At 37.1% G+C, this 13,633-nt stretch overlaps 1 long non-coding RNA gene across 1 annotated transcript in view; it reads right to left on the bottom strand.

Moving 5' to 3' along the window:
* The window catches only part of LOC118689582 (uncharacterized), a 489,442-nt gene that overhangs the window by 451,240 nt on the left and 24,569 nt on the right, over positions 1–13,633 (bottom strand). Inside the window, exon 2 of the long non-coding RNA XR_008508531.1 lies at positions 4,743–4,819. This is a non-coding gene — a long non-coding RNA (uncharacterized LOC118689582). The remainder of the gene's footprint in view (positions 1–4,742; positions 4,820–13,633) is intronic.

Below are 13,633 nucleotides of genomic sequence, written 5' to 3'. Positions count from 1 at the left end.
TTATCCCTTTCTCTTAGCTTATTTTTGTTCCAACTAATCCTCTAACTCTTTATTAAACATTATCTTTACCATCTGCTCTGGGTGAATGTTCAACACCTTGCAGAAGAACTCTGGGCTGATTGGTTTTTATGAGCAACATGATCTGAGTTTTATGCACATACTTAGGATTATGTCAAGGACAAAGAGGATGAATAATCCATTAACTATAATAAGCAGGAACCCATATCAGTGAAGCTCAAACATGTGTTATGTTTCAAAAGGAAAAGATGAATTAGAGATATGTGGATCATAAAATACACATAACCCAAGACCCTCTCTACACCAGGACGTAATTTCCATACATACATACTCCACTAAACAGCATTCCTGATAGTGATGTTTCATTCTTGACCAATCAGACTTTATAGTGCTGAAATGGAATTTCCAGGCCTACAACATGCAAAGAAATAGCTCTGCTGAACTGGGCATTTCCTCTAAAGTGGAACAGATGGTAGCAAAATATCTGCCCCGTGCACAGGTCTTTCAACCACATCTATATGGTCAATAATAGAACTTCATTCTATTTTCATACTTTCAATAAGCCTCTAAAATAAATCATCAAGGAAGTGCTGCTGTTTAAAGTCACAATTTAAAAATTTACGCTTAAAAAAGTAATTGTCAAAGGTTAGTCAAATGCTGCTATCAAATAGATCCAGTTATTGCTTCCACTCTTTGATTACCACAAACACTAAAAATAACATTACCACTATTAATTATGATATTGAGGGTAATGTGTATCAGCCCACCAAGACTGCATTTGCCACAAAACACATAATTGTAAGAGTTTGGTTCCTTGCTTGCAATAGTTCATGTAATTACTCACCTTTTTCACCTTTCTACATCTGCAATAATTTGTCTTCCTCTGGCTAACCTTTCAGACCAAAGTATTTACCTTTTCTTCCACTATAAAGGTTTATGGTCCCAAAATGAACAACAGTTATGATGGTATTTGATAACAGTATACTATCAACAGAAAATATCTGGACAGTAAGCCTTTACTCATCTCCATTGATGCAGAAGGTTTGCACCATATATGCTTGCAGTATGCTCTAAGGCCTAATGACTTACTACTCTTCTAAACAATTTCAGTAACTTGTTGAGAATTACTTGACTCACAATGAGCAGTATTCTTCACTGCTGTATCATTCCATACATGAAGGGAAGGATCAAGGTTCTCCACTGGTATAAGGGTTATGAATTCTGTTGATTTCAATAGAACTGTGTTGATTTGAATCAATGGTGTGATCTATACACTTTTAGAATCAGTGAAACAATAAGGACTCTGAGAGAGATAGTCATTACTAGCTATGCTGCTAAAGACTATGAGAATTGTCCAGCTGAGAAGCTTTGGTAACAGAAGGCTGTATTAATCCCAATATTAAAACTTCAGTACTGCATGTGCTTTGGCTGACCAGGGACCTTGACTTCTTTACCTGTTCCTGTAGTACACACTAGGGGCAAAACAGGCTTAGAAGCAAATCACAGAAACCATGCTCCATGAACCATGCTCCAGACCACTGCCCTCATAGCTCACTGGATTAAAGGGAGATCAGATTAGACCCGAGATCATTTACTGCATGGAGACCTGGTCAAGTTGCTTACCCTAATCTAAATCTCAAGTGTGCAAGCAACAGATGAAAAGCTACACAATAATTGCCTAGCTCAGGTGCCTGGTAAACTTACTTTCCTATACTTCCAGACTAGTGACCAGTTTAGAAACAAAACCTAGTAATAAATAAAAAGTAGTACAGCTGAAAGAGCCCAAAATAACATTACACTAAGTTACAAACAATAACCCAGTATCTTCCTCTCCGATTCCTCCAGCCATGGACAGCATTCAGTGATAGTCATAGGTGGGCAAGAAAGGATCCAGTATGTTTATGTCACAGAATTTCCCATGTAAATAATTAGCTGCTTAACACACACCCAAGAGTTCTTCCTAGACTAACAAGTCTTTGTGAATCTCTCAGTTCAAAATACAAACTTCATTACTAAATGAAAAAATAAACATATTCAGATATATGTTCATATATATATTCTATATTCTGAATATATATACATTCAGAATAAAGATATTCAGAGTAAATCTCATCTAAGATAGGATTTTATTCTTCTTAAATAGACAGAAAAATGGGTACACTCAAGTGTAGTCAGAGGTCTGGGCCACCCAGCAGAAGACATCCCTATAAGCTCCCATCCAAAACACAGAATTTCAAAGACTCTTCAAAAGTACAGAAGGGAGTTACTTTTGTTAATGCTTTTATTAAACTTCTTTTTATGAAAGTAAATTAAAGTTACTTTCCAGTGCAAATTTTGAACCCAATGGGAATTTTAAAACAAAAGATAAATGTAGTGTTCATTCTTATCTAGAAAGTCTCTCCCCTCCCTAAATCTTATTACATACATACAGGCATGATTTAGATGAGTTAGGACAGTGAGACATGAAGAAGAATCTTCTCTATAATAACACCTTTGAAATTATAGAAAGAGAAAAGCAAAAGAGTTATGTAAAGTGTTAAAGGGTAATAAAGATTTATATATAAATCTTAACTGTTAGCATGAGTAATATACAAAATGGATTTGTTTTAGGTTACCAGCTTTTATCCAGATTATCCAGACTATCAGCATCTGGTTTAAGTCCCCAGTGTAACCATCTGTAGTAATGTCACATGAAGGATTAGCCTTATCTGACATTTGTAATGAATATATGGATGGAAGAAGAGGACGGAGTGTGACATAGAGTACAATTGTTAAACCTTAAAATCAGGTGAAACCACATCTCTATTTGCCAATTCTAACCATGGGTTTTTTACTTTTCAAATGTTAGCATATGTATTGAAAAACAACACATCCTCATTGATTTTTTAAAGAAAAGCAGGCAAACTGAGAAAAAAATATATTTGACCTTTTAAACATAATTAGAACAATAAATAAAAATAAAGCCTACTTCACCATGTTCAGCTATGACAGATGGGTATGATCACAAAAACATCAAAGGTAGGCTTATCCTAATCCTGTAAAGTGGTAAGTGCCTCCTGAAAGGTCCTGAGTGCCTTCTAATCCTACTGAGGATAGGCTGTAAGTGCAATGAGAGGTAATGGGAACAAGTAACAGAGGTAATAGTGAGCTTTCCTGGCCACAAGAGGAACAGACTGTATTGAAAAGATCTGATATATTAGGAAATCACCTGATTTATCTAAACACAGAAATCAGAAAGTAGGAGGATGTGTGTTTGTTCTCCACTCTCTATAAGTTAGTCCCACATCATGCAGCCCAAATTCAGAAAACCTGGCTTCTCTTCCAGGCTTTGTTATTTGCATAAAATTGCACAGTGTCCCAGGTCAATATATTTAACCCTTAGCATCAGTGTCTTCTTTCCACAAATGGTGAAACTGAAGTGACCTCTTCTCAACAGATCATGAAGTTGGGCAAAATTGACAATATATAAGAATCTATGACCATGATTAGTTTTGCTGCATCAGTATGTATGATGAAAAAGCTGGGGTTTAAAGCAGAAAGAAAAACTCAAATCCTACAAAATGTTTTGATTTGAGGATTTCCCCTTTGGGTGCAATAAAATATTTAGGATAGGGAAAAGGCAAATAAAGGATTCTATCAACTTAAGGCAGGTACCACTACCTTTGGAAGAACAGCTGAATTGGAATGACTGCTGATCAGGTTAAGTTCAACAGGAGTATTTTTATTTAAAAATGGCCAGGTGAAAGGTCTCAGTGAAGATGGGCTCTGTGTTTCGAGGATATGAGAACACAGTCCTGCAGTGGAGTGTAGCAGCTAAACAAACAAGGTATATTGTGACAATGCCAACCACTCCTCCCCAGTTTAAAACAAGCTTGCTAAGTCACACTGCAAATTACCTTGTGCAAAGTCACAGATGATATCTAGTGCAGCCTGAGAACTAAGCCTCAGCCAGTTTTATCTCATCACAGTGAAACTCTAGAATGTTCCTATTGGTCATACAAGACATGGATATCTTATTTCCTTTGGTGAAACAGACACAATTAATAGCTGATATTAAAAAAAGGCTTCTTCATATGTGTATTATTATTAGATGTCACATGTCCATGAAGCTCAAGCTTAGAGTTTTTTTCAAGTATCCAGATACCTGCTACCAGGCAGAGTGTCAAATGCCTACATTTTATAAATTTGCATGAGACATTTTTATAGCACATGCTGTATTGGCACCATTGCCCAATACTGCATGCAATTACTTTGTTGTTGCTGTTGTTGCTGAGGGCCTAGCTCTAACAAATTAAATTTAGAGAAGGGAAATAGGCTTATATGCAAATGGAATTAAATGCTGACACAAGGATAAAACAGCCCTGGATTTAGACAGGGCTCTCCCCCCGACTTTTTAACCAATCATTAGATTTAAATTGAACAGACAGATTCATCTTTGATTTAACTCCACTGTAATCAATGGAACTGCAGCAGGGATGAACCCGAAGCAATATGTTTTTGACAGGTTTTATGCAGTTGCTATCCAGAATGAAGTAGATGAAATAGATTTTTTTTTTTTTTTGCTTATAATTGATGAAATTATTTCACCATCCCCAAATCCCTACATCAAGGAAATTAGTTGGTGCATAAAAATGGATAAAGTAGGCTGTTGCATGCCAAATACCAACTGCTGACCACAGGCTCTGTACCCAAATACACAAAGCCAAAATATTTATCTGACTTACCTGTGATCCAGCTCAAGCTCCCTAATGGTGTCAGTACAGTTGGATAATTGCACGGTTTCTCCTCAATGTCACTTGAGCTGCATAAAAAGAATGAGTACATTTACTATCTCTGTAATATTAGTATCATATATAAATAGTGTCTAAACTTAGAAAATTATGGAATAATGACAGTTAATGGAATTATGGAATAATGAAAGTTATTCCATAATTATGGAATAATGAAATTTATCTGATCCTTGCATTGAATAATCAAAGTTATTTGATCATTGCATTATATGAAAAATGCATTTCAGTAAACTTTTAGAATCCTTGGTTGCATTTTGTGCCTTTGTTACATGACTGCTCCTAGACATTGCTTCCTCCCTTCTCTGTCTCCATTGGCACGTCTTGTGTTTATCAAAATACTTAATAAATTAATGTAGGACCAAAGGACTCTGACAACAGGCACTGTATATGTAGCTAATGAGAACTAGGGACTATTGCTCATACCAAACCGACAGACTCTGGTTTTTTTGGCACCTTTTTTTTCATCAACTCCTCTTCATTCTTCTCTCCCTTCCTAGTGTTCCATTGTTTCTTTTCAGCTGATGGCTCATTGCTTATTCATTTATTCATGGTCTCATTTTTTGGTTTTAAGGATTCTTTATTCAATGGCAAGTTCAGAGGTACAACAGTTTGTTATTCCACACAGCCACTTCTCTGTACTAAAGCCACCAAATGATACAGAGAATTTCTGTATGGGTGTGTAGCTTTACCCTTCTTGTGTCACAGTTTCCACTCTTATATTGCTTTTTCCCACAAAAGGTTTTAGCTTCTTTTTCACTGTATATGCTCATGTAATGCTGTTTTTGGTAACTGCCAATGGTTAACCAACTATACATGAAGCATGACAGACTTCCTGCTGGCTCCTATGGCATGATCACCACCAGCCAGAGTTTGCAGATTATCTTCTTGAAATATTAGAGTAGGACAGTGCTTTTTACTTAGTGACCACAATAGGTCACTAAGACAAGTGTATTGTCAAAAAGTAAGTCCTTGCATCAAACATTCATTAACTTCTGCAGTAGAGATATCCTCAGCTGTTGGAGAATATAGGGATTGGGACTTGGGACTATAGGTATTCTAGGCAAAGACAGCAAAGCAGACCAATTTCAAAAAGCAAAAATATTTCCAATACCAATTTATTGGTATTATAACCACATTATTACCAATTTATTTCCAAAATACTAATTTCAAAGCAAACTCAATTCAGATCTAACAGCCCTAGAGAACCATGTATTTCCTTTGCATGTCTTGTCTTACCTACATAAAAACAAGAGGTAGGAATCTAACAAGGGCTAGCATTGAACTCACATTGAGGGGATTACTGATCTTTGTTTACATTTGCTGCTCTCTGGCAAATATTTAGGGACATAGCAAAACAGTGCTTATCAGTACTATTATACTAAATGGAGGTCCTTGAATCAGGTCTAAAGCACATGCAAATTTCTCTTCCTTTCCTCAAATATATGTATTTCCTCCAAAAGCACAAAGCAGGTATTTGTTAAAACCGCATTTTGCTTACTAGAGATTTTTGAAAGTATAATCAGAATTACTTTGGCAACATGCAGTCCTGTGAAAATATGTACAACAGAGAGAATTACGGTGGCATCATGTATTTTAATGCAAAACTAGTTTTAAAAAAAAGTTATGAAGATATAAGTCAATAAAAAGTGTGGAAAGCAACTGCTTTTACAATACACATCCAGCTTTAAAGAGAAGGAAAAGATACTACCTTTACAAGTATGTCACTGTATTACTTATAGGAAAATGAAGATTTTTCATTTCAGCTACTAATAGTTTCCAGAACATAAAGCATAAAAGTCAGAGTACTCCCTTTTTTCAAGCAGTAAAGGTCTCAAGTTTTTACCCTATTCATATTTGTTATCATGTTCCAATCACTTGTATTTCATTGATTTCAAAACATAGAAAATGGTCCATCAAAATAATGCTTTTTATAGATGTTACAAACTGTATTACAATCCTTCTACATTTTTCACCATGGAAACTACAGTAATTTTCAAGTAATAAAACTTCATGCTTACTTTCTGGAGTTCTAATTCTAAACATTTCATTCTGTTCAGTTATCTGGTGGTAACACACTCAAAAGCATTCATTCTTCTTAAGTGAAAAAAGCAGAGTTAGAGATGATAACTGATATTTGTATGAATTCAGGAATCTAAGCAAAACTAAGATATTGGATGTCTGTTCATTAAGAAGTCAAGTCAGCATTCAACCATCCCTTAAAATATTTCTAATATTAGTAAGAAAGTTTTCAACTCAAACTTATAAGCATGATTTCTTTCCCTAGTCTTTCAACAAATCAAATTAACAAAGCATCTTAAGGAAAGACACATACATCAAATCCAGTATCTGGGAAAAAACTTGCTGGATTACTATCAAACTCATAGAGTAACAGTAACTGCTTGCCTTCAAACTTCAAAGTGGTCCATTAATATTTAGCTCTTTCTTCTACTCCAGCTTTGAATTTCTTCTTTTTGCCTGCCAAAATACCTGAATTGATCTGTGGTTGCAAGAATATGATTCTCCATGTGTTTCTTGTGTCTGCAAAGAATCAGTTTCAAAACCAGTTAGAGAATTCGATCTGAAGGGAGGCTGTCCATAAAATCAGTTAATCAATTCATGAACATACTATAGAGTTTTATGCTGAAATAATTAGAAACTTATTTAGTACTCTTTAAAACGCTCTTGAGTCCTGCGGGTGCCAAGCTGATGCGCGGGGAGGGCTCTCTTTGCCCTGGAGCCCCCGCCGGGCTGCGAACGCCAGGGCGGCCACCCCTGCCCGGCCCCGCCAGCGCAAGAGCCGCTCAGCCTCAGCTGGTGAAGAGCCGGCTAAAGCTCAGCTTGAGAACAGCCGCCTAAACCTCAGCTGGGGAAGAGCCGGCTAAAGCTCAGCTGGGGAACGGCCGGCTAAAGCTCAGCTTGAGAACAGCCGCCTAAACCTCAGCTGGGGAAGAGCCGGCTAAAGCTCAGCTTGAGAACAGCCGCCTAAACCTCAGCTGGGGAAGAGCCGGCTAAAGCTCAGCTGGGGAACGGCCGGCTAAAGCTCAGCTGGGGAAGAGCCGGCTAAAGCTCAGCTGGGGAAGAGCTGAGCCGGCTAAACCACAGCTGCCAACGGTGCACGGCTCGCACCGCCTAAAAGGCTCACGCATCTTCTACTAAGAGCACTCCCTCTTCATTTTTTTCCAGTGCTAGAAGTTTATGAGTCTTTTATCCAAACTAAATAATGTTCCTAAAGAAAGTTTTATATTCCTTTGGGAAGAAAGTAGTAAAATGAAGAGTTGAATAAGAGTCTCTTACACAAAACAAAGCAAAATATGCAAATGTGTAACCATCATAAATATCTAATATGGAATTAAAAAATGGGTTCATTTTGAGAAACTTCCCCATTCGTGGGAAAGCACCCACAACAGAGAGAGAAATAACAAATGCAAGTAAAAGGAATCAACCAAACACAGAATCTGAGAGAATTTTCAGGGAAAAACATTTTACCACTCCTAATATGATTGAATATGCATCTTGCAAATAAATAGTCCAAAGAGTGGGAGAAAAAATTAGTAACAATTTCAGATCAAATTGAAATGAACTGTTGGATGGCACTGAACTGTGAAACAGGAGAATTTGGATTTGTCTTGCAGAGTTTTGTCTGACTTGTTATGAAATTTCATTTGCTATCCCGTCTCCCTCAGTATCCTCCATTCCCTTTCTCAGCTCTGGTGATTTACAGAAGTTATGGACCAGTTCTCACAGTGGACACATCTATGCTAAAATCAGAAGATTGATTGGGGGGGGGCGGTGAATGAAAACATTCCCAGACTAGCTTTACTCTCACTGCCCTGCTCAACAGACTTTAATTGTCCCAGTAAGTATCCATTATGTCTTTCAGATCTGCATCCTGTGCTGTAGTCCATGTTTCCTGTCAAAGTTCCTTGATAAAGATTCTTTCAGCTATGCCTATCAGTCCTTCACTCCCACCACTTACATTCAGTGCACAATAGTGATTTTGAATAAGTGACACCTGGATCTCAATGAGCACTTAAGCACTACTTTATAATACATAAAACTAGGTGCTGCTGAAATACAAGCAACTTTCTTGCACTGATGATATGTTGCTGGACTAGCCCTGCTTTTCACCTAGATTGCTTCTAAAAAGCATTTCCTGCAAGTCTGGGCAATTCATGCCCCCTATGCCTGGAGTGTGGATCCCTGCAGTTGGTGCACTGAGCAGTCCCAGCTGGTGCAAGCTCCCTGCACCAGGCCCTGCAGCCAGACACTCTGGAAATGCACCAGGGAGCAGATGCATCACCTCCTCCTGCAAGCACTGCAACAGCCACTGCACGGGTGCTTGCTTAATGCCAACAGTATGATGCGTATTTCCTGTGCTGAAGGAAATTGCATCTTTCAGAAATTGCATCAGGCTCTGGCAAAAAAATAAAACAGCTAGGGAGAACATATTTCAATATGAGTGAGCTAATTATAATTTTGGCTCCTAAAGCTTTTTAACAGCCAACATATAAAGTCCAGCTGGCATGTCCTTCCGCCTGCCTGAAGGAAAAAATCCCAATTTATAGCATAATCAAAAATCATGTTTCTATATTTTTGGGGTTTTTTTAAGTTACTGCCAAAACATCAGCCTATGGAAAAGCCTCAGATTGCTTTCCAAGTGATAGAGTGCCAGGAAGAAAAAGTTTCAATGTATACACATTTTACTGCCTTTACACTGGTTTAAAAAGCACACAAGATTGCCTGGCTGAAAGTAAGGGGAAAAGAAGTATCAGTTAAGTAAGGAATTTGTGAATCACATAGCCCTGTGCAAGTAAGGGGTCATTGTTAGTTTTCAGATTGTCATAAAGCCATTGGTGAATTTCAGACAGTTCAAAACCAGTTACAATAGAAGGAAGAGGGGATTGCGCAATCTGCTGAAATGAAATCCAGCCCACAGAAACAAAATCTTGCAAGAACCCAGCACTGAAGTGTGCTGTGAGAATAAAAAATATATGAGCAAGTGTACAGGTATAGTCTTTTAAAGACCAATGTTATTTGGTATGAAAGCAGAGGGTGTTGCACAGCTCTGAACACAGGTTTGCTAAGTATACCAGGCTCTTACTTCTTTCAGTGAATTGTACTCTGAAAACCTTGTAACTACCACAGATGTACAGGGAAGCAGCTGTATTGATTTTCACTCACTATACCTGTAGTAATAAATCAATCAATATCTCTCAGAAAAATACTATAGCACTACTTGCCCTGAAACAGCATTTTGAGTATGCACCTGCAAAGGCAGATGAATTTTTCTACATCTCATAACTGAAACACTGCACCGCAAATAGCAGTTTGCAATGATCAAAACAGCATTTATATGTCTATTTTAAAGTGATGTTTCTTTAGCAATATAATTATGATTTTGATTACTTATGCATCAACGTAAACTAAATGAAACATATTCTAGGTTGTATTGAAAAAAAATGTAAGTGACCACATCTAGAAACTATTAAAATGCACAACACTTACATGATCAACAACATAGATTTCAGTATGACTCTTTTTGTATGTAACAAGTTGTGTAGTAACCGTAAGTGAATTAAAGCCCAGGAATGTGATTTTGATTAGTGATCTTGCAAACCAAGGATAGGGATATTTACTCTTTAACTGATGGCATTTGTAGCATATGAAGGCTAAAACGTAATATTTACCCAGGTTCTGAGACTGGAAGTTGAATGGGGTACACCTCCTACATTCTGTGATGCATTGTGACTTGAATGCAATCTTCTATGCCTTATTCATCCACTCTACATTTGTATGCTCAGGTATTCAAATTCCTTCAGTCTAAGTCAATGCTTGTCCAAGCCAACCTAACAGCAGAATCTAGATGGAGGACTTTAGGTGTCTGAAGAAACAGCCAATTTGACCAATTTTTTCCAGCTGCAGAAATTCTTTCAGTAGTTGAACAATGTGCAATCTTAAAGCATTCTTTGGATGGAAATGAAGGCAGAATGGAAACTTGCCTCCATACCTTGTCTGTTACTTCAGCCTTTATAACACGAAGCCCTTCAACTGCTCCTGGTGCCCCTCCTCAGTATGCATTCTCTTATTACACTGTAAAGGATGTAGTTTGAAGTACCACTATTTTATGACTCCTAGTTCAGTCTGTGACAATTGTCAAGCACCCATCAGTCTCCCAGTACTAATAGCTAGTTATTTACTAGCAACTACATCCAGAAGCCTGATTTTCTCTCAGGACCCCTGAGAATTTTCCTGTCTTATCAGGTAAATACAAAATTCCACACATCTTTATACCTTGTCTATCTGGGTATCTTAATTATATGTCCTTTGGAGGTAGCATTTGTGTTGTATGAGCTCTTGAGGAGAGGATGCCAGTCTTCAGGGGCTGCAGGGATTGCCAGGATCCATTTCTTGGGGCTGGGGCAGGTGAGGCAATGTCCTTGCTTGCAGCAGTGAGCTCACATGATATCTGGTGAAGACAGCAGCCATCATCCTGGACTGTGGTGACACCATAATCAGTAGACTGAGGGAGGAGAAACTCATCACTTGTTAGACCACATCTGTAATAGTGTATTTGGCGTTGGCATCTCTATCACTCAAAAGACACAGGTAAACTGGTGTGTTACCAACACTGTCAGGGACAACATATACATATGTATCTCCAGAATATATGTATACATCCATATATATGTAATTCAGATCAGCAAAAATCCACATTTTCAACTGGCTCAAAACTTGCAAAAGCTGGAATTAGAAATTAAATGAAATGTGGAATCCCTTTCCTTAGGGCAACTTTTTTCAGAAGAGCTGTGTAAAATTTATAGATCATAGCTTATACAAACCAACAGTCTACATTCCTGTGAAAAAGGTTTTCAGTATTTTTTCTCATTTTTATATATACATATACAAAGATAGAATACACACATACACACACACACACACACACACACACATATATATATATATATATATATATATATATAAAACCAACCATTTCTTAATTCAGTTGGCTGTGTGCTCCAAAAACACCTAGGTGATATACCTGATGTATATTTTCATATCATTCCCTTTTATTTAGCTACTACTAGGAATAGGATATTGGGCTAGACAAACCTTTAATGTGATTCAATATGAAAGTTTTATAAAGATTATTTTCAACTGTTTCAGCAACATTTTAAGTTTGCTATCCCAAATATCCACAAAGCATAATTGAAAAGAATCCAAATAGTTTAGAGGGGTTTGGATTAGCTTCTGTTTTCCATAAAGAAAGTATGAGGTTCAGGAGAGTGGAAGACAAGATGAGCCACAAGAGAATCAATCGCAGCCATGGTCCACAAAAGTCTGAGAACTACCAAATCACTAAGTACTCAAAATTGTGTGCAAAATATGAATAAAATATTGATTTCATTAAAAATGTTAAGGACTACTTAATTCAACAACATTTTATATGTTTGCATATTTATTTCCAAATTTGCATATCTGTTTGCATATATCTTGTAAAGCTGAACGTTAATTATACTTTAAAATCATGTATAAATTGTAACCAAGAATGTTGTATGAATTTTTGAAATAAGAGATGCTCAAGTACCATTAATTATAAACTGCCATTTAAAGCACACTGAAGCAGATCTCATATTGAAAAAATATTGAGCCCTTGACAAATAAAAAAGGCAGCAAGAGTTATTAACTGGTCTAGCTGATTAAATGGTGTTTCCTACAAGCATAGCATATATTTTTTTTTCCTATTTCTCCCTTCAGACCTTTCTCCCTCCTGGGTTTCTTTTACTTAGAAGTGACACATGACAATTGCTGGCCAAGGTAAAATTAAGACCACATGATTCACTGGTTTATAGTTTCTGTTTAGGCTAATTCTCTTTTTGAATCTTTATTCATGTAGCACTGACAGTACTATATAACAATAGACAAAACTTCATGAGTTACTTTAATGAACTAATGTCAAATGAGGTGAGTTGAAGTGATTTTCTCACACCCTAATTAGATCTGTGAAATTATTCTAAGTAATTTAAAAAGCAATGTCAAATCTCAAGCAGCTTCCAAAAACCTAGACTTGCTAAATATACAAGGCATGTTGATCTGACTATCACTAAGTGGCAATTGGAGACAGTCAAAGTTCTAATAGCTTTAGATATAAATCCAAGGTCAGCTATCCCAGTAATCATTAAGAGCCAGGAGTTACCTAAAAACTGTTTCTTAAGAATATTGCAGAAGTATAATTTGCTCTTGTTAATTTTGAGAAGATGTGTTGAAGATCCATTAATAGTGAAAGAAAATAATTCAACTGTACTGCTTGCATAGAGAAGGCTCCACAAGTTTCTTAGTGCAAATCAGTGTTGCTGCCCTTAAAAGTTACCTATCTCTGCAACAGGCTGTTCCCTGAAGAAAGGACAGCAGAAAGGTAAAAGTCCACACCTCTCTCTAGTCAGTCCAAACCTGATATCTTAATTTACATGAACAACGAAGCTGAATTTGCATTAATCCATCAGGGTGAAAAATATATAAGTAGAGATGCAAACTCACCTATCTTGTTGTGCTAGCTTTGTCTCAGAGGTGGTAACACCAGTGCAAGGAGCAGACTGACAGCCAGGAGCAGTGAAGTCTAAAACTTCTGCATGTGTTATGCAAATGGGGCCATGTCCATCAGCTTTAGTGATGTTGCATTATAGATTGAATTTGGCCTGCATAGGTCTGGCCTAACATTGGCATGTTATCAGCCCTTCACACTCCTTGGTCAAGCAAGGGAACTTTCTTCAAATCTATGGAAGCTCTTTGCCTGATCTGTATTTCCCACTAGAAATACAGACTACAGC

This window comes from Molothrus ater, chromosome 9 (assembly GCF_012460135.2).
Source record: "Molothrus ater isolate BHLD 08-10-18 breed brown headed cowbird chromosome 9, BPBGC_Mater_1.1, whole genome shotgun sequence".
In the NCBI taxonomy this organism is placed as follows: domain Eukaryota; kingdom Metazoa; phylum Chordata; class Aves; order Passeriformes; family Icteridae; genus Molothrus; species Molothrus ater.
The sequence above is the reverse complement of the archived record's forward strand: the minus strand, read 5'-3'. Positions and strand labels throughout refer to the sequence as shown.